Genomic DNA, 26902 nt, shown 5'->3' on the forward strand with positions numbered 1-26902 from the left:
TTACTGTCCTCTGTGTTCTCTGCTTTTATAGTATTTACATTCATGATTTTGTTTCTAATTTCAGGCTGAAATAGAAAGGTTATGGGTTCAGAATCAAATAGTAACATTAAAGAGAATCTGTCAGCAGGTTTTAGCTACTTAATCTGAGAGCAGCATAATGTAGGGGCAGAGAGCCTGATTCCAGCAATGTGTCACTTGCTCAACAATTTGCTGTAGTTTCAATTTCAATACAATAATCATTTTATCAACAGTAGATTATCACTTCAGGACCAGGTCTCATGTGCTGAGCAGTCTGGCAAATCTGTGTAACTCCGCCCACACCATTGATTGGTAGCTTGCTGGCAACGCACAGTGTACACAGAAAGCTGCCAATCAGGAGTGTGGGCGGGGTTATACAGCTCCGCATTCTGAGCACTGCTAAATCTACAGCTTAGAAAGCAGGGATTCCAGCAAAAGTGCAGCAAGCAGGCCTTTAAAGGGAACCTGTCACCAGGTTTGGCCGATATAAGTTAGGGCCATCACCTTTTAGGGCAGATAATGCGGCATTCTATAATGTTGTATATCTTCCCCCATTAATGTGAGCTATTAGATGTATAGTATTATGGTCACTGCGTGCATAGGACATTCGCTGTGCAATCCCTCACACAACAGGCTCCTGTGGTTTTAGTTGAGTTATATGTTGCTGTTTCATTTTAAGAATAGTATTGTTAATAAAATACAATATTGTAAAGATATTTTTCCAGTGGTCCCCTATATTTACCTGTTCCCCTTGTTGTAGGGCTCATCCGAGTAACAATTTTGATTTATTACACTGTTTGTGACACCATATTAATTAAGGGACTTTTTTTTTTTATCTCATATTCCATCAAAACTGCATCAAGTGGGCCTATAAGTGACAAGTCTCTGGAATCAGGATCTCTTCCCCTTCCTCATACCTTTCTCAGATTACATAGCAAAAAAAAAAACAGATTCCGTATAAAGAGATTGTCCAGACTTCTGATGTTGATGACCTATGTTATGTATATGTCATCAATACAGATCAATGAGGGTCCGACATTTGGTACCCCCACCTAGTATCTGTCTGCAAGTCCTGTGGCAGCTGGACATGGAGGGTGCAGAGAGCTGGAGCAGCACAGCTCTGAACACTGTGCAGCTGCCATTCTCAGATCTCATTCACTTCCATAGAAGCTGAGGTGCAGTACAGAGTATGGCCACTAGGCGGTGTATGGAGCTGTGCAGTTCTTGCTCAGTATAAAGTGCAGGCAGCTGATCATGGGGGGGGGGGGGTTGGGGGATCGTGGGGTCCTGGGGTCGTAATTACCTTTCCAAAGAAATAAACATGTAGGCTTCATTTTGCATTGTTTAGATTTTTTGAGCCACCTGACTGGGGAGCGGAGTCCATTTCTGAGGACGTCTACCATTATGTTGCAGGCTCTGTCCACTCTTGTCTTGCCCCTTCCCCACAGAATGAGCCTCCCTTCAATACTTTTTTTCTGCCATGTCCTCTCTTTTAGGACCTTCATTCCTGTAGCGCTTCCTGTTGGTGACATTTTTATCAGCACAAGTTACATACAGATACGGTCATCCTGAAGGGAGCATGTACATGTAGTACGCTGATCTGCAGTCCCATGTATTTCCAGGTGCGCTGGGTTACATCTGCACATACCCTGTACTATTATTACTAATATCATCCACGGTCCATCATTGCTGGTATCGCCTCCTGTGCATTTATATGACATCTTCGCCATTCCTCTTCATTTTAACCCTGTCAGGTCCCAGAGTCCGGGAATCGCCACTTTCTGATAGTTAATGACTTCATTAAATCCGGTGTTCACCGCGCAGAGCGGCTGCGGATCTGAGATTAGTTTAGTGAGATGTAAAGTTACTGAGCGGAGCTGTAATTGTGTTACCGGCGATCAATGCTCATTCTGAAGACGATCAATTGTATCATTGTGACTGCGGAGAAGGTTGTGTTCTCCGTATATCGAGTTTATATCGACAGCATTCTTGATGCGGTGGCTCCAGACTTCTTTACATTTAATGTTTTCTCTTTTCTCATCAGTAGTGCGAGGCTCGGGCAGACTGTCTTGGCGACGTCCTCGTCCTGCACTCCGGCTGTCAGGAAGTCTCCGGCTGAGGCCACGTTCACACGGTCAGTATTTTACATCAGTATTTATAAGCCAAGAGCAGGAGAGGAACAATCAAAAGAAAAGTATAATGGAAACACGTAACCACTTCTGTATTTATCACCTGCTCTTGGCTACAAATACTGATGTGAAATACTGACCGAATACTGACCGAGGGAGTCTGAGGCTGCGTTCACACAAGGGTGCACGGCGGACATCACACCGACCAGTGTAAGCGGGTGATATTCATGACAGCACACACTACTGTGCACACAGGACAAGTGTCAATGGCACCGCGCTCCTGCACACATCCACCAGGTGCACGGCGGACATCACACGACCAGTAAGCGGGTGATATTCATGACAGCACACACTACTGTGCACACAGGACAAGTGTCAATGGCACCGCGCTCCTGCACACATCCACCAGGTGCACGGCGGGCATCACACCGACCAGTAAGCGGGTGATAGTCATGACAGCACACATTACTGTGCACACAGGACAAGTATCAATGGCACCGTGCTCCTGCACACATCCACCAGGTGCACGGCGGACATCACACCGACCAGTAAGCAGGTGATATTCACGACAGCACACACTACTGTGCACACAGGACAAGTGTCAATGACACCGCGCTCCTGCCCACATCCACCAGGTGCACGGCGCGGCACACTGACATGATTGTAATGGTAGTGTGAACATGCCCTGAGAGTGGAAGGAGAGGCGCCACAGCAGCACAGAGTATTTTTGGAGTGTGCTGATCTAGATGGCGTTATTATGACTCGCAAGATGTTGCAGGACGGTGTAGCAGAAAATCCCATTTGGTGGCTGTACGTATTCTCGGTGTCGGACACGCTCGCCCCCCCCGTACTCATATTCTCTCCCACTTTTTGTAGTTACCAGTGGCCTCTGATTTACTAAACCCTTTGTCTCCATCTGTCTGAGCTCAGAGTAGGATCAATATCTATTTCAACTAGTGTAATAAGAAATGTCCAAATCCTGGCCTACGGGTCAGCCCCAAAATCTTTGTACCAGAGCCGAGCGGCAGCCGCTCTGTAACCCGGCCTTTAACGAGACTGTTCTGTGGATGTCGCCACGCTCCAGCCTGACCCAGATTAGATGCCCTTTACCGGGCAGAGCAATAAACTTCTTCTCTTGTCTTTGTGGGCTGCAGAGAGGAAAAACCTCCGTTACTTTGTATCACTTTGATCCAGATCTCGCCGCTCCAGTGACCTTTTTGGGAACCTTCTCTGTGCAGGCGCAACTGCGGGAAATATTGATTGGCTTTTGTTCCATTCTTTTTATCAGCCACCGGTTTACTCTTTCACTGCCAGGATGCTCCTGCTTCTCCTGCTAGACATAGAGAATAATTAATGAGCGGCCTTTATTGGCACGTGAGGAATTTTGATATATAAGAAGTGCGGTACAATTCAGACAGGAGAAGGTGACCCAACATGTCTGCAGGATCCTTCCCTGTGAGGTGCAGACCAGGGTCAAATGTCAACGTATGTAATGGAAGCCGATAAATGGACCCAATAATCGAAGGCTCTCCTAAGACAAAACTTAGTCCGACATACAAAAAGGAGTATTGGAGTCAAATCCAATTAAAATAATAACTTTATTAGTTATCACATGATAATAAAAATAAAGGGAGATGAAAAAACAGAGGAGGACTCCACACTGCAGACCCCTTAATAATATGTATGCACCAAGCTCTATACATAAAGGCCATGCTAGGTACCATGTACATATATATACATCAAGGATCTTATAGTAATAGATCTCATGTTGAGACCATTGAATCACACAGCTAAATCCCTGTAAGAGTAAATAGATCTCTGATTCAAAGATGTTGCTCAACAATGAGATTGAAGATAACAAATAGTAGGTTCAATAACATAAACACAAATATAGTGCAGGTGTATCAAAATCATACTACAGCAACAGCTAAAAACATGGCACCCAATTCGCCAAGGAAGTCAATGTCAATGGCATCAATGGACATACATCTATGTAGATTTAAAGGGAAACTGTCACCCCCAAAATCGAAGATGAGCTAAGCCCACCGGCATCAGGGGCTTATCTACAGCATTCTGTAATGAATTCTGTAATGCTGTAGATAAGCCCCCGATGTATCCTGAAAGATAAGAAAAACAAGTTAGATTATACTCAACTGGGCGGGCGGTCCAACCCAATGGGCGTCGCGGTCCGGGTCCAGCGCCTCCTATCTTCATAGGATGACGTCCTCTTCTTGTCTTCACACTGCGGCGCAGGCGTACTTTGTCTGCCCTGTTGAGGCGCTGGGAAAGGTCAGAGAGGCCCAGCACCTGCGTACTGCAGTACTTTGTTCTGCCCTCAACAGGGCAGACAAAGTACGCCACAGCCGCAGTGTGAAGGCAAGAAGAGGACGTCATGGTGAGAAGATGGAAGGCCCCAGGCCGGACCGCAGCGGTACCGCTCCTGGTGAGTATAATCTACCGTAACCTCTTTTTCTCATCTTTCAGGCCACTCAAGAACCGGGGAAAGTGTACTTGCACTGGCCACACTGGGACGAGTAGACCTCGGGAACAGCACTGGCTCTCCGGAACCAGGGGACAATGTTCAGGCACTGGCTGCTCCAGGGCCAGGGGATAAGGTTCAGGGACAGGCCACTCTGGGACCAGGGCATGAGATTCAGGCACTGGCTGCTGCAAGTACAGGGGACGAGGTTCAGGGACTAGCCACCCTGGGACTAGGGGACAGAGTTCAGGCACTGGCTGCTCTGGGACCAGGGGATGAGGTTTAGACTTGGCCACTCTTGGACCACGTGAGGAGGTTCAGACACTGGCTGCTCTGGGACCTTGGGATGAGGTTCAGGCCCTGTTCCTTTTCTGAAATTATGTATTACTTCTACACCAGATGTAATGAGACATCCACCTTCTGAAAAGTTCAACGTTTGTGTTATCATTCCAGAAAGTATTCTTCCAAAAGTCTTAGAGATCATCAAGATGTATTATAATAGTTATATTCTTGTACATAGGGGGCAGTATTATAGTAGTTATATTCTTGTACATAGGGGCAGTATTATAGTAGTTATATTCTTGTACATAGGGGCAGTATTATAGTAGTTATATTCTTGTACATAGGGGCAGTATTATAGTAGTTAAATTCTTGTACATAGAGGCAGTATTATAGTAGTTATATTCTTGTACATAGGGGCAGTATTATAGTAGTTAAATTCTTGTACATAGGGAGCAGTATTATAGTAGTTATATTCTTGTACATAGGAGCAGCATTAAAGTAATTATATTCTTGTACATAGGGGCAGTTTTATAGTAGTTATATTCTTTTACGTAGGAGGCAGTATTATAGTAGTTATATTCTTGTACATAGGAGCAGTATTATAGTAGTTATATTCTTGTACATAGGAGCAGTATTATAGTAGTTATATTCTTGTACATAGGAGCAGTATTATAGAAGTCATATTCTTGTACATAGGAGCAGTATTATAGTAGTTATATTGTTGTACATAGGAGCAGTATTATAGTAGTTATATTTGTGTACATAGGAGCAGTATATCTAGTAGTTATATTCTTGTACATAGGAGCAGTATTATAGTAGTTATATTCTTGTACATAGGAGCAGTATTATAGTAGTTATATTCTTGTATATAGGGAGCAGTATTATAGTAGTTATATTCTTGTACATAGGGGCAGTATTGTGGTAGTTATATTCTTGTATATAGGGAGCAGTATTACAGTAGTTATATTCTTGTACATAGGGGCAGTATTGTAGTAGTTATATTCTTGTATATAGGAGGCAGTATTATAGTAGTTATATTCTTGTACATAGGAGCAGTATTATAGTAATTATATTCTTGTACATAGGAGCAGTATTATAGTAGTTATATTCTTGTACATAGGGGCAGTATTATAGTAGTTATATTCTTGTACATGGGGGCAGCATTAAAGTAATTATATTCTTGTACATAGGGGCAGTTTTATAGTAGTTATATTCTTTTACGTAGGAGGCAGTATTATAGTAGTTATATTCTTGTACATAGGAGCAGTATTATAGTAGTTATATTCTTGTACATAGGAGCAGTATTATAGTAGTTATATTCTTGTACATAGGAGCAGTATTATAGTAGTCATATTCTTGTACATAGGAGCAGTATTATAGTAGTTATATTGTTGTACATAGGAGCAGTATTATAGTAGTTATATTTGTGTACATAGGAGCAGTATATCTAGTAGTTATATTCTTGTACATAGGAGCAGTATTATAGTAGTTATATTCTTTTTTTTTTTTTAAATTCGTTTATTAGTTCAGTATAGACAAACAATGCACACATTGGTAATTATCATCAATTATACCACGAAGTACAAATAGTTGTAAAACGACATCATATCAGAAGTTACAAAGGTAATGAAATGTGCATGGTAAATCATCAGTTCCTTATAAGAAAAATATCTATCATACAACTTAACAACTTTAACCACTAACAGTAAGTCGCCAAAAGAAAACAGATTTAAATCCCGCTCTACAAGCAATGTCCCCAAAACCACGAGCCCATCCTCCTATATAGATGTCCAGTCAGTGCAGACTATAGAGTATGGCAAGAAGAGTTCCATCTGCCCCATATCTTCTCAAATTTACCTGGACATCCTCTATTTTGATACATTGTTTTTTCATATGGGATAATTGAATTCACCAGATCAATCCAAACTCTAAGGGTCGGGGGGGAGCCACCCATCCATCTTAACGCCAATACCTTCCTTGCCAAAAAGAGCGTCTCTCGGAGAAAGATCCCAGTATAATGATCCCAGATCTCCGTGTCCCACACCCCGAACAAACAGGTTAACGGTTCAAGCGGGACAGGGATCGACAATAACGATGTTAGTAATGTTGTTACTTCCTTCCAATAGTGAAGAACTACAGGGCACCTCCAAATCATATGAAGAAAATCAGCATCGGGCCCATGACAACGCAAACAATCTGACGAATGTAAGCGGCCCATTTTAAAGAGTCGCGTCGGGGTTAAATAGGCCTGATATATGATATATAACTGGGTCATTCTATTATTGATTGAAGGGGACACTTTAGTTGAAGACTCAAGAATATCCTCCCATTCCTCTCCCAGTACATCGGGAAGGAGTTCCTCCCATTTCCCCTTGACAGAATTGATGACAGACCCATCTCCCATGGATATAAGATATGTATATAGAGAGGATATGAGTCCTTGAGGGCCCTGCGATTTAAGGATACCTATTAAAGGCAAAGAAGAGATCGCCCGATCCGTACCTACACTTCGTATGTGTGACTGAAAAGCTGACCTTAGTTGTAAATACCTGAAGAATTGAGACCTAGGGATGTTGTAATTATTTCGTAGTTGTTCAAAGGATATAAAAATCCCCTGGCTATGCACATCGCTTACCGAGAGAACACCATGGGAGACCCAGAAATCAGTGGATGGGTGATTTAATAATTCAGGTATATAACCATTGTTCCACAGTGGCATCTCGGCTATGACATCCATAAATTTAATAATTCTTTTTAATTGTCGCCATATTAATCTCGCCAGCCGGAGCATAGGTAACAGACGACAGGTACCAACTTTCTCCATCTCTAAAAATCCCAGTGGGCAATCAATCCGGGCAGAATGAATTAAGTGACTCTCAGAATTAGGTAGGGAACTATTAGGCATCCACTTACTTATCGCCTTAGCCTGCCCGGCAAGGTAGTATAAATAGAGGTCTGGTAAAGCCGCCCCACCCCCTTTTTTGGGTCTCTGTAAAATAGATAGTTTGAGTTTGGGTCTGGCCTTTCCCCATATAAAGGATGTGATTAAGGAATTTAATTTTGCGAAAAATGACTTGGGAATTGGTACAGCACTATGCTGAAAGCAATAATTGAGTTTGGGAAGCAGTATCATCTTAATTAAATTAATGCGGCCTGCGACAGAGAGGGGGAGTCTACTCCAGGTTATAAATTTAGACTTGACCAAATCTAGCAGTGGGGAAATATTTTGTTGTAGGTCTAACCGACTGTATTGAGACATATAAATACCCAGATATTTAAAGTTGGAAACCACAGGTAGCGACGTAGGAATCCCGAGACAGGGAGCCGAAGTATGGGATAGAGGCATCAGGGCAGATTTATCCCAATTTATATATAGGCCGGAAAATTTGCTAAATTTATCTATGGTTGCTATCACCTGAGGCAGAGTTTCTTCTATTTTATCCATAAATATTATCATATCATCAGCATATAGGCCAATGGTATCTGTACGATCTGCAATATTTAGTCCTTTAATATCCGTGGAAGATCTTATACGTATTGCTAGAGCCTCTATCGCAAGAGCGAAGAGAGCTGGGGATAGAGGGCATCCCTGTCGGGTTCCCCTGTGTAATGTGAAAGAATCAGAGATGGAATTATTTACGATGACACGTGCCTTGGGATTCCTATACAGTGTGTCAATCCCCCTAATAAATTTCTCTCCAAAACCATATTTCTGCAGACACGCGGACAGGAAAGGCCACTCGAGAGAGTCAAATGCCTTGGCCGTATCCAGCGATGCCAGCGCCCAACTATTGTCCGGCTCTAGAGAGCTGTACTGAATCACCGATTGGACTCGCCTGATATTGATAGAAGTACTTTTCCCGGGCATAAAGCCAGTTTGATCTGGGTGTATAAGGTCCAATATTAGCGTATTTAGTCTAGTGGCCAATATTTTAGTGAAAATTTTGTAATCTACGTTTACTAGTGATATGGGGCGATACGATCCACACTCCAGAGGATCCTTCCCTTCTTTTTTAAGTACAATAATGTTTGCATCATAGAATGTTTCGGGCATCGTCTCTCCATCCCATATACTCCTAAGTACTTTCAATAAAAGTGGTGCCAATTGACCTCGATATTTCTTATACAGCTCAATAGGGAACCCATCAGGTCCAGGGGCTTTCCCGGTGGCCATGTCCACTATAGCTTGCTCAACCTCCTCCAAAGTAAACTCAGCTTCCATAAAGGCTTGCTGAATTGGACTTAATGAAGGGAATGTTATGTCCGATAAATAGTCTACACATTCAGTAACACCCAAACCACTACCAGACTTGTATAAAGATTTATAGTAATCATGAAAACACTGGAGGATCTCCTCAGTAGAGGATACCAATGAACCATCAGGTGCCCGAATCTGCAATACTGTATTGGATGTGTTGTGTTGGCGTACTAAAAAGGCCAATAGTTTACTGGCTTGATTCCCCAATTCGAAATATGATTGACGGGTAAAAAACAATTTACGTTTGGATTTTGTGTCTATATGTTGGGTATATAACCTTTGGGAAGTTAGCCATGCTACCCTGTTGCCACTAGTTTGGTTGGATACATAGGCGGCCTCGGATTCCTTCAACTGTCGCTCCATCTCATCATCCCCTTCCGCCGTTATTCTTTTAATATAAGAAATAGTGGAGGACAGACATCCTCTTAGATATGCTTTCAAGGTATCCCAAAACAAACCAAGATTTGAGGGATCTGGGTGGGTAAGGATGAAACAGTTCAGCTGATCCACCGTTCTATCGCTAGAATCTATTAATTTCAGCCAGAAGGGATTCAATTTCCAGGGTATAAAATTATTTGGTTGACCATATTTAAGTTTAAGAATAACTGGACTGTGGTCCGATATCCCCCTATTGCCATGCTCAATACTATCTACCCATAATGCCAAATCACTAGACCCAAATATATAGTCTATACGAGACAGAGACCGCCTAGTTGATGAATGGCAAGTGTAATCCTTTATCCCAGGGTGACGAATTCTCCATAAGTCCAACCATCCACTACCACCCATAAACAGTGCCAACGGAGAAGAGGATTGAATAGACGGACCTCCAGACATCCCTTCCCCCAGTCTCAATTTATCCAAGGAACTATCCATGACTAAGTTAAAATCTCCCATACAAATAATACTAGCGTCAGGATAATTTAGGGAGAATCCCATTGCCATACGGAGAACCGATATATTAGCTGGGGGTGGGTTATAGATACACAGTATCACGTATTCCCGCGTGTTAATAAAAGCGTGAACAAAAACAAAGCGACCTTCGGGATCTCGTCTTGCCTCCCTGGCCTCCCATCTAACATTTCTATGGATTAGCAAAGAAACCCCTCTTGAGTAGCTGGTGTGAAATGCATGAATGGACCACTGCACCCATGGCTTTTGCGTACACTTAGCTGTGTCCCTGGTCAGATGTGTCTCCACAAGTGCTACAACATGGGGGTGATATCGCTTAATTTGTGAAAATACCTTGATCTTTTTACGGGGAGTCTTAATTCCCCGCACATTCCAAGTCATACACACAATCTCAGACCCCATAGCTACACTTGAGAAAAGGAATATTATACACCATAGCTCGTGTAGAGATCAGGGACACCATGCAGAGCACAGAATTATCAATGGCGACTATTAAACACATCAAAAAGTCAAAACTGGTATAACAACCCAAGTAAAATAAAACTTGAACAGTAGAGGAGTTTAATCTGTCACTCCTACAGTCAATCAGAAAAGGGGATACCCTCACTGGAATCAGCGTTCGGTATTGTTGGTAAGCTCAACACCTCGTACGGAGAGCTCCATTTTGTATTGCCATTGGATAACAGAAATTGCTCAGGAGTCCGGCACATTAGACACCTTGTATGTACGTAACCATTCGGTTACCTCCGCCGGATCTGTAAAAAACAGGGAAGAGCCCCCATGGACAACACGGAGCCGAGCCGGGTAGAGCATGGAATAGAGGATGTTTTTATCCCGTAGCCGCTTCTTAACTTCCACAAATCGAACTCGCTGCTTTTGGAGCTCCATAGAGAAATCCGGAAAAATTGATATAGTGGCGTTATTAAATTTAATAGGGCCCTTCTGCCTCGCCAGGCGGAGTATCGCATCTCTGTCTCTGCAGTTGAGAAGACGCGCCAAGAATGGCCGGGGTGGGGCTCCAGCGGGGAGAGGCCTCGTTGGTACTCTATGGGCCCTCTCCACAGAAAACGTTGAGGAAAACCCATCTCCCAGGGAGGTTTTCAGCCAGTCTTCTAGAAATTGTTCAGGCTGCTGGCCCTCCGTGCGCTCCGGCAGGCCAATTATTCGAATGTTATTACGGCGCAGTCTATTTTCCAAATCATCTGCCTTTTGTTTCCATGCGTTCACGGACCCGGTGGCCTTTGATAACTTGGCTTCCATAGGGGAAATGGTGTCCTCTATCTGAGACACTCTTGTTTCAACCTCCGAGATGCGCCCTCTCATAGCCTGCATGTCATGTCGCAAGCGACCAACTTCAGTATGTACGTCCTCTATTTTCTCAGTAAGAGAGGATCTTGTGAGGGAAATGCCCTGCATCAGTTGCTCAGACGCTTGTTTGAGAGTTAGTTCGTCCTGCTCTCCCTCCTCATTACTGCCAGGTGACCAGTTTTTCCGTTGGTGCTGCGTGGAATTATTTCTGAGAGTGCGCACATTATCAGGGGTGCTTTCTCTGGAATATTTCTTTAATTTCTCGGCAGCCCCCGCTCCTTTAGAGTGTTGCATGGCGGTTAGCAGAAGGACCCCTCAGAAGGATCACGCAGTTATAGTTATAGCTAGTCTATTCTCCAGTAGCCGATCTGGTAAAGTTAAATTCAGGGTTAGATCCTAGGGAGATCACCAGTCAAATAAGAGAATTATCAAATATTTACAGAAGCAGCAGCTCAGGGTTCACCCAGGCACTATGCCCCAAAGCAGCCTATAGCCTCCATAGGCAGCACAGCAGGGAGGAAGGGGTCAATCCCCCTAGAGTCCGCGGTACAGAAGGCAAAATTAAACACTGGAGTAGATCCCAGAGAGATCACCAATCAGACAATGGGATCAGCAGATATTCACAGGAGCAGCAGCTCAGGATCCACCTACGCACTGTGCCCCAGAGCAGCCCACAGCTTCCACAGGCAGAGCAGCAGGGAGGAAGGGGTTAATCCCTTCAAAGTTTGTGGTACAGACAGGAGTTTTTCACATAAGGGGGGTGCAGGGCCCAATCTTCCAGAGCATCACACCGCACTACCCCTTTATTATTTCAATAATGTAATCACCTCCTGTGTTATACTGCGATCTTGCTGTATAGCGCCGCTCTCCTCGCTGCTGGAGAATGCGCTGCAGTGATGGCTGCCGTCTCCCCAGGCGCCGCCGGCCACCCCAGACCCAGCACCTGTAGTTCAGCGTTCCACAGCGCTCCCACTCTGTATCGGTATCTGCCGCTGTCCGCTGCCTCCAGAGGGAACGCTCCGCCGCTTGCAGGGGGAATGCACCCGGCTCCGATAACCGCCGGCACCTCGTCCTGTCTGCTGGCACACGCGTCCAAGATGGCCACCGCAGCTCAGGGGCTTTTTACCGCCCGTCCAGGCCGCTTCACCGCCCGACGTCTCAGGGCTCCAGAACCGCTATTTCTGGGGATCGCCGGTCTCCTGAGGTCCCAAGAGCACCGTTCCAGCCGGTGCAATCGGTGAGTCAGGGGGTTTTATGGCAGAATTATGTTCAGGATGGCCGGAGCTCTCACGAAGTGCGTCCTCTCTCTTGGTTTACATAGCCACGCCCCATAGTAGTTATATTCTTGTACATAGGAGCAGTACTATAGTAGTTATATTCTTGTATATAGGGAGCAGTATTATAGTAGTTATATTCTTGTACATAGGGGCAGTATTGTAGTAGTTATATTCTTGTATATAGGGAGCAGTATTATAGTAGTTATATTCTTGTACATAGGGGCAGTATTGTAGTATTTATATTCTTGTATATAGGAGGCAGTATTATAGTAGTTATATTCTTGTACATAGGAGCAGTATTATAGTAATTATATTCTTGTACATAGGAGCAGTATTATAGTAGTTATATTCTTGTACATAGGAGCAGGATTATAGTAGTTATATTCTTGTACATAGAGAACAGTATTATACTAGTTATATTCTTGTGCATAGGAGCAGTATTATAGTAATTATATTCTTGTACATAGGGGAAGTATAATAGTAGTTATATTCTTGTACATAGAGAGCAGTATTATAGTAGTTATATTCTTGTACATAGGAGCAGTATTATAGTAGTTATATTCTTGTACATAGGGGCAGTATTATAGTAGTTATATTCTTGTACATAGGGGCAGTGTTATAGTAGTTATATTCTTGTACATAGAGAACAGTATTATACTAGTTATATTCTTGTGCATAGGAGCAGTATTATAGTAATTATATTCTTGTACATAGGGGAAGTATTATAGTAGTTATATTCTTGTACATAGAGAGCAGTATTATAGTAGTTATATTCTTGTACATAGGAGCAGTATTATAGTAGTTATATTGTACATAGGGGCAGTATTATAGTAGTTATATTCTTGTACATAGGAGCAGTATTATAGTAGTTATATTCTTGTACATAGGGGCAGTATTATAGTAGTAATATTCTTGTACATAGGAGCAGTATATCTAGTAGTTATATTCTTGTACATAGGAGCAGTATTATAGTAGTTATATTCTTGTACATAGGAGCAGTATTATAGTAGTTATATTCTTGTATATAGGGAGCAGTATTATAGTAGTTATATTCTTGTACATAGGGGCAGTATTGTAGTAGTTATATTCTTGTATATAGGAGGCAGTATTATAGTAGTTATATTCTTGTACATAGGAGCAGTATTATAGTAATTATATTCTTGTACATAGGAGCAGTATTATAGTAGTTATATTCTTGTACATAGGAGCAGGATTATAGTAGTTATATTCTTGTACATAGAGAACAGTATTATACTAGTTATATTCTTGTGCATAGGAGCAGTAATATAGTAATTATATTCTTGTACATAGGGGAAGTATAATAGTAGTTATATTCTTGTACATAGAGAGCAGTATTATAGTAGTTATATTCTTGTACATAGGAGCAGTATTATAGTAGTTATATTCTTGTACATAGGGGCAGTATTATAGTAGTTATATTCTTGTACATAGGGGCAGTGTTATAGTAGTTATATTCTTGTACATAGAGAACAGTATTATACTAGTTATATTCTTGTGCATAGGAGCAGTATTATAGTAATTATATCCTTGTACATAGGGGAAGTATTATAGTAGTTATATTCTTGTACATAGAGAGCAGTATTATAGTAGTTATATTCTTGTACATAGGAGCAGTATTATAGTAGTTATATTGTACATAGGGGCAGTATTATAGTAGTTATATTCTTGTACATAGGGGTAGTATTATAGTAGTTATATTCTTGTACATAGGGGCAGTATTATAGTAGTAAAATTCTTGTACATAGGGGTAGTATTATAGTAGTTATATTCTTGTCCATAGGAGCAGTATTATAGTAGTTATATTGTACATAGGGGCAGTATTATAGTAGTAATATTCTTGTACATAGGGGTAGTATTATAGTAGTTATATTCTTGTACATAGGGGCAGTATTATAGTAGTAAAATTCTTGTACATAGGGGTAGTATTATAGTAGTTATATTCTTGTCCATAGGAGAGGATAGGCATGTGTTTGTGAGCTCCCAGCAGGGCGGAGGCATGGCTTCTGACCCAGGTGGAGGGGAGGGAAGCTGGGCTGATGATCCAGGGGAAGCTCCCAGCCTGGAGTGTGGCCTGCAGCACGGACCTGATGGTAATGGAAAGCTGGAAATAGTGGCTGGTGAGTCTTCTAGACCTGCTTGCTATGTTGCTGGATTGAGTGCTAAAGTTACAAGGCAAAGTATTTTTAAGCTTAAATTGCAAATCAGCAAATTAAAAGATGAAATTAAGAATGAGACTGATCCAAAGCTAAAATTGATGAAAAGTGAGAGCCTGGATGATTGCAGAAGAAAGCTGGTCAAAGATGTAAACTCTATGCCCAGAAAGGTAACTTGGGCTATGGAGAAAAAGGGGATCCAGAGCCCCGAAGGCGAGTAGAAAAAGCTTCATTGGTAAAAAGGACATTAAAAATAAAACTGTGCACGGTGAGGAGCAAGGAAGTCCAGTAAGAAATGCAGCACTTATATCAGCCTCACAATGTGAGGGGTCTGAGGCAGCAGACAATGCAATGAACGCTGCAGAGGAAAATGTGTCAGAAAACGAGGAGTTAACTGCAGTGGACTCTGTGTGCAGCAATGAAGTGAGCACAGCTCTTGTGTGTGTTAAAGAAAGTGCCCCCTGTACTGACTTTGTGTGTGAGACCCCTCTCACTGGTGCTTGCCTGCCTGCAACAGATACAAACACTATAATGGAGTCTGAACCCTCCATGTCAGTGAATGGAGACAATGTTGTATATCAGTCAGTGGTAATGGAGTCTATGTCATGCATGTCAGTGAATGGAGACCACACTGCAGTAATAATGGATTGTGCGCCGTCAGTAGTAATGGACTCTAAACCCTCCATGTCAGTGAATGGAGAGCACTTTGTACAACAATCAGTAGTGGATCTGGACGTTTTTGCAGCACAAACAGGTGTCAGTAATCATGGGGCCGGGGAAAGCTCCAGCACTGATCCACCTGTTGGTGGGGAAGGCTCCAGCACTGACCCTTCTGCTGACCAACATCAGTTCAGGAGACTGTTCTCTAATGTCACAAGACTAGTGAACCCTCCACCTCAGAGGAGGAACGCAGTCAGGATAAAGTACACAGGACCAGAGGAGAAGATCCCATCCAGAATTTATATTGGAAAAGTTCTTCTGAAAGAGTTTTTGAAGTTTAAGGCGTCTGAGTTTTATGCTCTGATCCATGTCCCATCCAGCAGGATCTATGACATCAGCTTTAAGCTCCAGTATGATCTGGATCTGTTCTGGAACATCTACAATGACACTAGAGGAGATGAGATCTGGGATCATCTCCATTGTATCCTGTCTAAGCCGCAGGAAATAACGGCCACTGTTCTGTTCCAGTCTGAGGTGGTGGTGCTGGCGGATCTGCAGCATTGGCTGAGCCGGCAGTGCATGGTGAGAAGTCATCCCTAGAAGATCTATGATGAGGAGCAAATATGGAATGGAGGATATTCTGTGAAAATCCAGCTTCTGCAAGAGAATGGTGTAACCAGACATCTGCCGCACTCCTACCTGGGCTCAGAGCGGGGGATATGCTACTACCCCGGTCAACCACGTCTGTGCCATAGATGTGGGGGCAGGCACCTCGCCATGAACTGCTCACGTATCATGTGCTCATTATGTGGACAGTTCGGGCATACAAAAGACAAATGCACAGGACCCATCATCTGTAACCTGTGCTCAGGACCCGGGCATACGTTCCGGAATTGCCCTCATGCAGAACATAATAAATATAATGGCCAGACCTCCTTGGAAATTATGAAAGAAGTCACCAGAGGTACAGATGTTGTCCAAGAAGCCGGCACTGATGAGGTGGCAAGCCATAGTAGCAGTCAACATGCTTCAAAGAGTGAGATATTACTATCGGATGCTGCACTCCTAGGACCACCAGCCACTGAAGAAATGCCTAAAGTACCACCAGCCACTGAGGAAACATCTAAAGTACCTCTAGCCACTGAAGAACCATATAAAGTACATTCATCCGCTAAGGAAAGACGTAAACTACCATCATTGACCATGAAACTAAGATCTAAACAATGTTCAGCCCCTAAAGTAGGGCCTAAAATACCAGTAACTAAAGAAAGACCTAAGGTGTCCAGAAAACCTGTCTCCAAACCGCCCGAGCAGCAGCCCAGTACATCTGTAGAAGCTGTTAATCTGTCCACAGTGTCCAGTGTGGATATGGACGGGTATGTGACTGTAAGAAGAAAAAAAGCCTTTGTGGATTCCATCAGAAAAATCATAGCAGAGCAGAAAACCTCTGAGTTTCCAGTGCTGGAGGTAAGTCCCGGACATTACAATGTACTGGGAGAAGACAAAGAAGAAGAGGCACAAATGGAGCAAGGTCCTTCATACACCATAGAAAATGCCTCTTATGAGATGGATCCTGACCCTCCCGTGTCCACGAAGAGATGGGGCACTGCAGGTGACAGCAGTGGAAGAAGGAAGAAGACCAGAAAGTCTAAGTGACCAGGATGTGGCTGAGCATAAGCTCCAGTAATGTGAACAGTGAGATGTGTCTGAAGGGCAATGCCCGTGTGACTGCAGCCATGAGAGACTAGAGACTGGGTCCGTCATTGTGGTCTTTCGGGCTGGAGAGAAATGACGGTGTGGGGATTCTGTGTAACACCATGGATGTCCAGGTGGATGGAGTCCTGGAGATCTGTCCGGCCGCTGTCTGATTCTGGACTTTATAATGGACTCCATCCATTATAGAGAGACAAACATTTAGGCTACTTTCACACTAGCGTTAACTGCAATACGTCGCAAATGCGTCGTTTTGCCGAAAAAACGCATCCTGCAAAAGTGCTTGCAGGATGCGTTTTTTCAGCATTGACTAACATTAGCGACGCATTTGCGACGCATTGCCACACGTCGCAACCGTCGTGCGACGGTTGCACCGTGCTGTGGCGGACCGTCGGGACCAAAAAACGTTACATGTAACGTTTTTTGCTCCCGACGGTCCGCTTTTTCCGACCGCGCATGCGCGGCCGGAACTCCGCCCCCACCTCCCCGCACTTCCCCGCACCTCACAATGGGGCAGCGGATGCGCTGGAAAAATGCATCCGCTGCCCCCGTTGTGCGGCGGAGACAGCGCTAGCGTCGGGGACCTCGGCCCGACGTACTGCGACGGGCCGAGCCCGACGCTAGTGTGAAAGAAGCCTTATGTTCCATAGACCATGAAAAAGAGGAGGAAACTGTTGGGATTTGGCAATGTTGTGATTTCAGTGTAAATATTCTGTAATATATGTTTGTCAGTTTTGAAATAAAAAGATCATTATAGTAGTAATATTATTGTACATAGGAGCAGTATTATAGCTGTTATATTCTTGTATGTAGGGGCAGTATTATAGTACCGTAGTTTCATTCTTGTACATAGGAGCAGTATTATAGTAATTATATTCGTGTATATAGGAGCAGTATTATAGCAGTTATATTCTTGTACATAGGGGGCAGGATTATAGCAGTTATATTTTTGTACATAGGGGCAGTATTATAATAGTTATATTCTTGTACATAGGAGCAGTATTATAGTAGTTATATTCTTGTACATAGGGGTCAGTATTATAGCAGTTATATTCTTGTACATAGGGGCAGTATTATAGTAGTTATATTCTTGTACATAGGGGCAGTATTATAGTAGTTATATTATTGTACATAGGGGCAGTATTATAGTAGTTATATTCTTGTACATAGGGGCAGTATTATAGTAGTTATATTCTTGTACATAGAGGGCAGTATTATAGTAGTTATATTCTTGTACCTAGGGGCAGTATTATAGTAGTTATATTCCTGTATCTAGGAATAGTATTATAGGAATTATATTCTTGTACATAGGGGACAGTATTATAGTAGTTATATTCTTGTACATAGGGGCAGTATTATATAGTTATATTCTTGTACATAGGGGCAGTATTATAATAGTTATATTTTTGTACATAGCAGTATTATAGTAGTTATATTCTTGGACATAGAGGTCAGTATTATAGTAGTTATATTCTTGTACATAGGGGCAGTATTATAGTAGTTATATTCTTGTACATAGGGGCAGTATTATAGTAGTTATATTCTTGTACATAGGGGCAGTATTATAGTAGTTATATTCTTGTACTTATCAGTATTATAGTAATTATATACTTGTACATAGGGAGCAGTATTATAGTAGATATATTCTTGTACATAGGGGCAGTATTATAGTAGTTATATTCTTGTACATAGGGGGCAGTATTATAGTAGTTATATTCCTGTACATAGGGAAACTCCCATAAAATATAAATTTATTACATATCCAGTTAAAAGTTAATTAGCAAATAGGACACATACAATAGCAAAAGTGGGGAAAAAATAAAGTACTATATGGCAGTACAATTGTGCAAAAGGGCTCTAGGAAACCATCACTGCATGAACACTTACATACCCAGATATATAGGCTACAGGTCCATAGAAATAAAAGGATCAATATTTCCCATACAGTATATATCAGTAATCGAGGCCAAGCCATGAAGATAATAAAACAGTACCTGATATGCTCAGCAGTGGGAAGCCAAGAGCCCACCCCGACACGCGTTTCGGAGTGTAAAGCTCCTTCCTCCTTTTATTTCTATGGCCCTGTAGCCTATATATCTGTGTATGTAAGTGTTCATGCAGTGATGGTTTCCTAGAGCCCTTTTGCACAATTGTACTGCCATATAGTACTTTATTTTTTCCCCATTTTTGCTATTGTATCTGTCCTGTTTGCTAATTAACTTTTAACTGGATATTTAATAAATTTATATTTTATGGGATTTTTGGACTGTGTGTTTGTGATGTTTTGGACATTTGTACTTTGCAGTTGTCCCTATTATGGTCCTTACATGCATGCATATGATATTTGGAATTAGTCTTATGTAGTTACACCACTGTATATGGTTCTTTGCATGTAAAATGTATGTTTCAACTCTATTATTTTATTGTACATAGGGAGCAGTATTATAGTAGTTACATTCTTGTACATAGGAGCAGTATTATAGTAGTTATATTCTTCTACATAGGAGCAGTATTATAGTAGTTATATTCTTGTAAATAGGGGCAGTATTATAGTAGTTATATTTTTGTACATAGGGGCAGTATTATAGTAATTATATTCTTGTACATAGGGGGCAGTATATCTAGTAGTTATATTCTTGTACATAGGAGCAGTATTATAGTAGTTATATTCTTGTACATAGGAGCAGTATTATAGTAGTTATATTCTTGTACATAGGGGCAGTATTATAGTAGTTATAGCCTTGTACATAGGGGGCAGTATATCTAGTAGTTATATTCTTGTACATAGGGGCAGTATTATAGTAGTTATATTCTTGTACATAGGAGCAGTATTATAGTAGTTATATTCTTGTACATAGGAGCAGTATTATAGTAGTTATATTCTTGTACATAGGAGCAGTATTATAGTAGTTATATTCTTGTACATAGGGGCAGTATTATAGTAGTTATATTCTTGTACATAGGGGCAGTATTATAGTAGTTATATTCTTGTACATAGGGGCAGTATTATAGTAGTTATATTCTTGTACATGGGGGCAGTATTATAGTAGTTACCGTATTTCGCGGACTATAAGACGCACCGGACCATAAGGCGCACCCCAAATTTGGGGTGAAAATTGCAGAAAAAAAGATTTTTTATAAGATGGGGGTCCGTCTTATTGTCCGAATTTACAGTATCTTACTTGAAGGCTGGCGGTGGCAGAGCAGGGTCACAGGAGGCATGGTGTCGGCAGAGGTGGGGTGATGCGGTACGGCGTGCACCTGAGCAGGGTCCCTTCCTGCTTAGGTGGGCGACGCCACGGCCTGGTGTCCATGGGAGGGTTGCAGCACTGGTTACCGGCAGAGGTGCTGGGATGAGGAGGTGCTGGGATGAGGAGGTGCTGGGATGAGGAGGTGCTGGGATGAGGAGGTGCAGGGATGAGGAGGTGCAGGGATCAGGAGGTGCTGGGATCAGGAGGTGCTGGGATCAGGAGGCGCTGGGATCAGGAGGCGCAGTGACAGGTATGGTGTGAGAGGGTCCCTTTCCCCGGTGAGGTGATGCAGCAGCCCGGTAAGCAGCAGAGCCGGGTGAATGCTGTTGTTATCGGTGGTGGCGGCCATCTTCCGGGGGCCGCGCGTTCGCAGATGAAGCGCTCTGCTTCCCGGGGCTTCAGGAAAATGGCCGCGGGAGGCCGCGCGTGCGCAGATGGAGATCCCGCGGCCATTTTCCTGAAGCCCCGGGAAGCAGAGCGCTTCATCTGCGCACGCGCGGCCCCCGGAAGATGGCCGCCACCACCGATAACAACAGCATTCACCCGGCTCTGCTGCTTACCGGGCTGCTGCATCACCTCACCGGGGAAAGGGACCCCGCTCACTGCGCCTCCTCATCTCCGCACGTCTGCCGCTGCACCTCTGCCGCCACGGGTAAGCCTGCATTTCGACTATTAGATGCACCCCCCATTTTCCCCCCTTTTTTTGGGGGGAAAAAGTGCGTCTTGTAGTCCGAAAAATACGGTATATTCTTGTACATGGGGGCAGTATTATAGTAGTTATATTCTTGTACATGGGGACAGTATTAGAGTAGTTATTTTCTTGTACATGGGGGCAGTATTATAGTAGTTATATTCTTGTACATGGGGACAGTATTATAGTAGGTATTTTCTTGTACATGGGGGCAGTATTATAGTAGTTATATTCTTGTACATGGGGGCAGTATTATAGTAGTTATATTCATGTACATGGGGGCAGTATTATAGTAGTTATATTCTTGTACATAGGGGCAGTATTATAGTAGTTATATTCTTGTACGTAGGCGCATTATTATAGCAGTTATATTCTGGCACAGAGGGCGATAGTGAGCAGATGTGATGGTCTCCCCGTTTGTATGAATCGTTTGCTCCTATGGCTTTATAGAAGGGTCATTCAGAGTTAGAACTTATACAGACAGTGATTTTTCTAGTGCGAGAAAAATGCTCGGAGTTTCATCAGTGTTTTTGATCAGTGTTTCATCAGGTTTTCTCTGATAGAAAAAACACTTCTATGAAACAGTGTATGAAAATCGGGCAGTGCACGGATGGCATCATAGTAGTATTCGATTCTTTTCACTGACCCATAGACTTGCATTGATAGGCTTGATCCGACACTTGAATAAATATTGGATATTTATTTGTGGACCCTTTTGTGCAGACATGTGAACAGTCCTATAGACACAGGTACGACTGCTATCTACAGAAATCATTTGTGAAAACTAACGTCTGAATGAGGCCTAAGAAGATAAGTGTTTCTTTGACTCTTGAATTGTTGATGTTCTTGTCAGTGGCTTCTCCTTTGTTTCTTGCAGTAGATTTACTAGACATCATTCCATCTTCGCTCACTAAAGACTTTCTATAATGTCTCTTTAGTGGTCAGTATGAACTTGCACTTACACGTTGGATGCACACTAACTCACCCCTTTAGGGTTTTTTTTCGTCTGTTTGCACCCGATGCAGATATAGGTGTGGCCGCCTTCTCCTTGCCCTGGACATTACCCTCATACAGTTCCCCATGGCTGTGTGTCCATTGTCCGGGTTTCACTCCTGGCCGCTGTCTCCTTGCCCTGGACATTGACATCATACACTTCCCCATGGCTGTGTCCATTGTCTGGGTTTCACTCCTGGCCGCCTTCTCCTTGTCCTGGACATTACCCTCATACAGTTTCCCATTGCTGTGTCCATTGTACGGGTTTCACTCCTGGCTGCCGTCTCCTTGCCCTGCACATTACCCTCATACAGTTCCCCATGGCTGTGTCCATTGTCCGTGTTTGACTCCTGGCTGCCGTCTCCTTACCCTGGACATTACACTCATACAGTTCCCCATGGCTGTGTCCATTGTCCGGGTTCCACTCCTGGCTGCCGTCTCCTTGCCCTGGACATTACCCTCATACAGTTCCCCATGGCTGTGTCCATTGTCTGGGTTTCACTCCTGGCCGCCTTCTCCTTGCCCTGGACATTACCCTCATACAGTTCCCCATGGCTGTGTCCATTGTCCAGGTTTCACTCCTGGCAGCCGTCTCCTTGCCCTGGACATTACCCTCCGACAGTTCCCCATGGCTGTGTCCATTTGTACAGGTTTCACTCCTGGCCGCCTTCTCCTTGCCCTGGACATTACACTCATACAGTTCCCCATGGCTGTGTCCATTGTCCGGGTTTCACTCCTGGCCGCCTTCTCCTTGCCCTGGACATTACCCTCATACAGTTCCCCATGGCTGTGTCCATTGTCCGGGTTTCGCTCCTAGCCGCCTTCTCCTTGCACTGGACATTACACTCATACAGTTCCCTGTTGTGAACTGTGTTTCTGGGCTCCCTCTGGTGGTCACTAACGGTATTGTGTTAGGTATGTCTTGTTGCAGGCCTGAGCTCCAGCTGTGTCGTTAAGCAGCGGGTGTTTCCTATTTGAGTCTCCTCTGGACTCAGTCTCTTGCCTGGCATCGTTGTATCCAGACCTATTTGGTCTCCTCCGGATTCCTTTCAGTCTGCCTCATGCAAGAAAAGCTAAGTCTGTTTTGTACAATTTGGATCGTTTGCATTATTCAGTGTTTTTGTCCAGCTTGCTTTACATTTGATTTTTGACTCGCTGGAAGCTCTAGGGGGCTGATATTCTCCCTCCACACCGTCAGTCGGTGTGGGGGTTCTTGAATGTTCAGCGTGGATGTTTTGTAGGGTTTTCTGCTAACCGCATAGTCCACTATCTATTTTCTGCTATCTAGACTATTGGGCCTCACTTTGCTGAATCTAGTTCATCTCTACGTTTGTGTTTTCCTCTTGCCTCACCGTTATTATTTGTTGGGGGCTTTCTATATCTTTGGGGTTCAATTTCTCTGGAGGCAAGCGAGGTCTTATTTTTTCCCTCTAGGGGTAGTCAGTTCTCCGGCTGGCTCGAGACGTCTAGAACCAACGTAGGCACGTTCACCGGCTACTTTTAGTTGTTTGTGTCAGGATCAGGTATGCGGTTAGCCCAGTTTCCACCTCCCTAGAGCAGTATTTACATTTTTGCTATCTTGCCGGAATATCAGAGATCCTCTGCCATTGGGATCATAACAGTTCCCCATGGCTGTGTCCATTTGTACGGGTTTCACTCCTGGCTGCTGTCTCCTTGCCCTGGACATTACCCTCATACAGTTTCCCATGGCTGTGTCCATTGTGCGGGTTTCACTACATTTCAGCCCTTATCCACACGCACGCCACTTGATAAATTGTAAAGTTTTAATATTAGATGTTGGGACCGTCCCGATTAGTGTCACCGTGAAGTGGTGGGATGGCTTTTACATTTTTTTTAATCAAAATTGTTAACTAAGCCCTACATTATTTTCATGCACTGTTGTTGTTTATTTATTTACTGCAGGGTATTTACTTATTATATTGCTGTCTTGCTCGCTTTGTCTGTTTAGTGGCCGGTGTGAATTTGCGCTTGCACGCACCAGTTTATATTCCAGTTCACCTCTTTAGGTTTTTTCTCTTATGGAGATTGTACCATGTTGTTTTTTCTTTGTGGTTTTGTTTACCAATAATTTTTTTATATAATTTCCTGTGTATTTCCAGATGTGTAATGGAATCTGTGTGATTTGCTTTTGTGACTGCTCCCCTTGGTTCATCACATTATGCCGGGCTGCGTGGCGACATCTACACTTCCCTTATCGCCCTGTGATTGAAGTAAAATGACTACTTTGTGAGTAAGATACGTGGCGTCTCACTTGTTTACCGATCGGAGATTTTCAGCCGCTGATTACAGGAATTGTCATTGAAATGAGCTGCAGCACTCAGCCGGGGCTGGAGGGCCCTTGTGATCGGCCCTCGCTGGCGGAGGGGACTGGTGGGATGGGGCGCTCCAATCTAATGAACACGCCATAGTGAGTCAGTAAATCTATGGTAATGACCTCCCCTCCCCCGATCATCACAATGTACACATGCAAGGGCTGATTAGTGTATTGTTACCCAAGATTTACATTAACCACTGAATGTCACCCCATAAATTACCGGTGAACCCCCCCACTTGTTAAACCCCTAGAATGCAGCTGTTGGGGTCCTAACCTTGCAGGTTTCCAATTGTCTGCATTGTAGATGTGTAAATCACTAGATCCACCTCATGTAATAATTCTGATACCTTTGTAGGTTCAGGTGTCGGACCCCTGACTTACCATGTGGTCTTTTATTTTCTATCAAATGTGCCAGTATATTTACAGGTCTGTCTTCGTCTTCTATTTTGTAATTCATCCATGTTCACACTGACTTAGTTCCATACAGTTTTTGGTGCAGAATATATGCAAAATGTGGAAAAACCTACAAGATGCTTCAATAAAAGTATTGAAAAAGGTTTCTGGACTGATTCTGTCCAGCAAGAAGAGATCATACGGAGTCTCCCCAATGCGGCTGTATTCCATACGGACCGGAATCATCTCAAAGTGCAAATCAATGGGAAAAATCCCAGTGTCCCCAAGGCAAATGCCGCCTTTACTGTTATTTGTGCACGTTTAGTTTCTCCTGTTGTCAGTCCGGGGTGGGGGGGTGTCAGAGCTTGTTCTGAAGCATGCTGCCCCCTGGTGGTGGATGTGGGTATAGCATCCTCCGCACCCAGTCCATATTCTAATGGCAGCGGTTTGGAGCACCTCTAATTTTCTTCGGTTCTTATAATACCATGTTTGTGATTCTTTCCCATCTTTATAAATCCATTATGATTGGTAGAACTAGATGTGGGTGAACGCTTTCTGGGCCTCTTGACCTGAGGATATCGATTTTTTAGCATTGCAGTCAGGAGGGTGTTTTATGTCTCACTAATTAAGCTGTAAGTGAAGCTGTAATAGTCCATTAGATAGATGTACACGGAGCAGTAATGAGAGTCATGCCCCGTGGAGATCTGTAGGAAGTGACTGGCTACGGACAACTGCTCTCATCAGCTCCCTGCATCCAGCAGTATAGGAAAATGTACGGTATGTCAGAAAGACCCTATGTCCACTTACATCGGGGCTTCATCACATGGGGAGGGACAAGCTGTGTCCCTCGCATTGTAAGAGCTGCCATCACAGAAAGGTAAGGCAATCGCTGTATAAACACATGTAAGAAGCCCAGATGTAGAAACACCATTCTTCATAGGTTGTGTCTAAGGATAATAGGGTGGTCCAGAACTTATTTATTGATATAGGTCACCAATATCAGATTGTATTATGGTTCCCTCACACCTGTGTATATAAACTTTCTGAGATTGTCAGCCAGAAAAGTTGTCAAGTGTTGTTTTTTTTCTCACCTAGCATTCGTATATGTCATCTGTATGACATGTGTATGCAATGTCTTTTTAACATCAGCTTTTACATACTTTAATTCTCTATGTAACTTAAAGCTAGTTTGCAAACTAATAAAGCCATCTTATATACAAATATAAATAGAATAAATAGGATAGATGTCCTGTAGATATTTAATGTCACAGGCCCCCTACATGTAATAAACTAGCACCCGTTAGTGCCTTTCATGTGGCACTAAAAGGCGTTTAGCTTTATTTAACCTATTAAATAAATAATGTAAAAAATATTACATGGGGTCCCCCTTTAAAAAAAAAAAAAAAAATAGCAAAGGCTAAGCAGACAGCTGTGGGCCGATATTAATAGTCTGGGATGCTCCATGGATATTGTCATCTTCCCAGGCTAATAACTCCAGCCCTTAGCTGCCCCGGAAATGATGCATGCACTAGACATGCCAATTGTGGCGTGTAACAACTCTGCTGGCATCACGGCATGGCCTCACATCTCTCACACTATCTTACCCACTGCTCCAGGCCATGATGTGGTTTCTGTTTTATGCCAGCTCCATGTTCTATGTCTCTGCTCTCTGCATGCTTCATGGTTCTGTGTATAGAGGGGCGGCGCCTGAACTCTCTGGTTCTTATAGGAATCAGGTGCATCTGTCCAATCTGTTCCTGACCAATTGCCAGGAGGCCTCCAGTATATAGTGCAGCTCCACCCAGTGTTCTGGGCCTGTGCAATGTGTTTGCTCAGTTAGTGTTTAGCTGCTGAGTTTGCCAGGCCTTGCTCTATGTTATTCCCTCGCTGGAGGCTCTACTCTGTATGCTTGCCTTTATCTTGTTGTCCGCCCTCCAGGAGGCAGAATATCCTGGGCCCTGTGTCTTTGTCCTTGTGTCTTGTTCCATTGCCTTGTCTGTACTTAAGGTGCCGTTACACTAAGCAACTT

At 43.3% G+C, this 26902-nt stretch overlaps 1 protein-coding gene and 1 long non-coding RNA gene across 20 annotated transcripts in view; both read left to right on the forward strand.

The window, feature by feature from the left end:
- Positions 1–26902, forward strand: part of ROBO3 (roundabout guidance receptor 3) — a 552219-nt gene that overhangs the window by 137588 nt on the left and 387729 nt on the right. The window lies entirely within an intron of this gene.
- Positions 24361–26902, forward strand: part of LOC143764208 (uncharacterized) — an 83400-nt gene continuing 80858 nt past the window's right edge. The window contains exon 1 of the long non-coding RNA XR_013213103.1: positions 24361–24392. This is a non-coding gene — a long non-coding RNA (uncharacterized LOC143764208). The remainder of the gene's footprint in view (positions 24393–26902) is intronic.

This window comes from Ranitomeya variabilis, chromosome 4 (genome assembly GCF_051348905.1).
Source record: "Ranitomeya variabilis isolate aRanVar5 chromosome 4, aRanVar5.hap1, whole genome shotgun sequence".
In the NCBI taxonomy this organism is placed as follows: Eukaryota; Metazoa; Chordata; class Amphibia; order Anura; family Dendrobatidae; genus Ranitomeya; species Ranitomeya variabilis.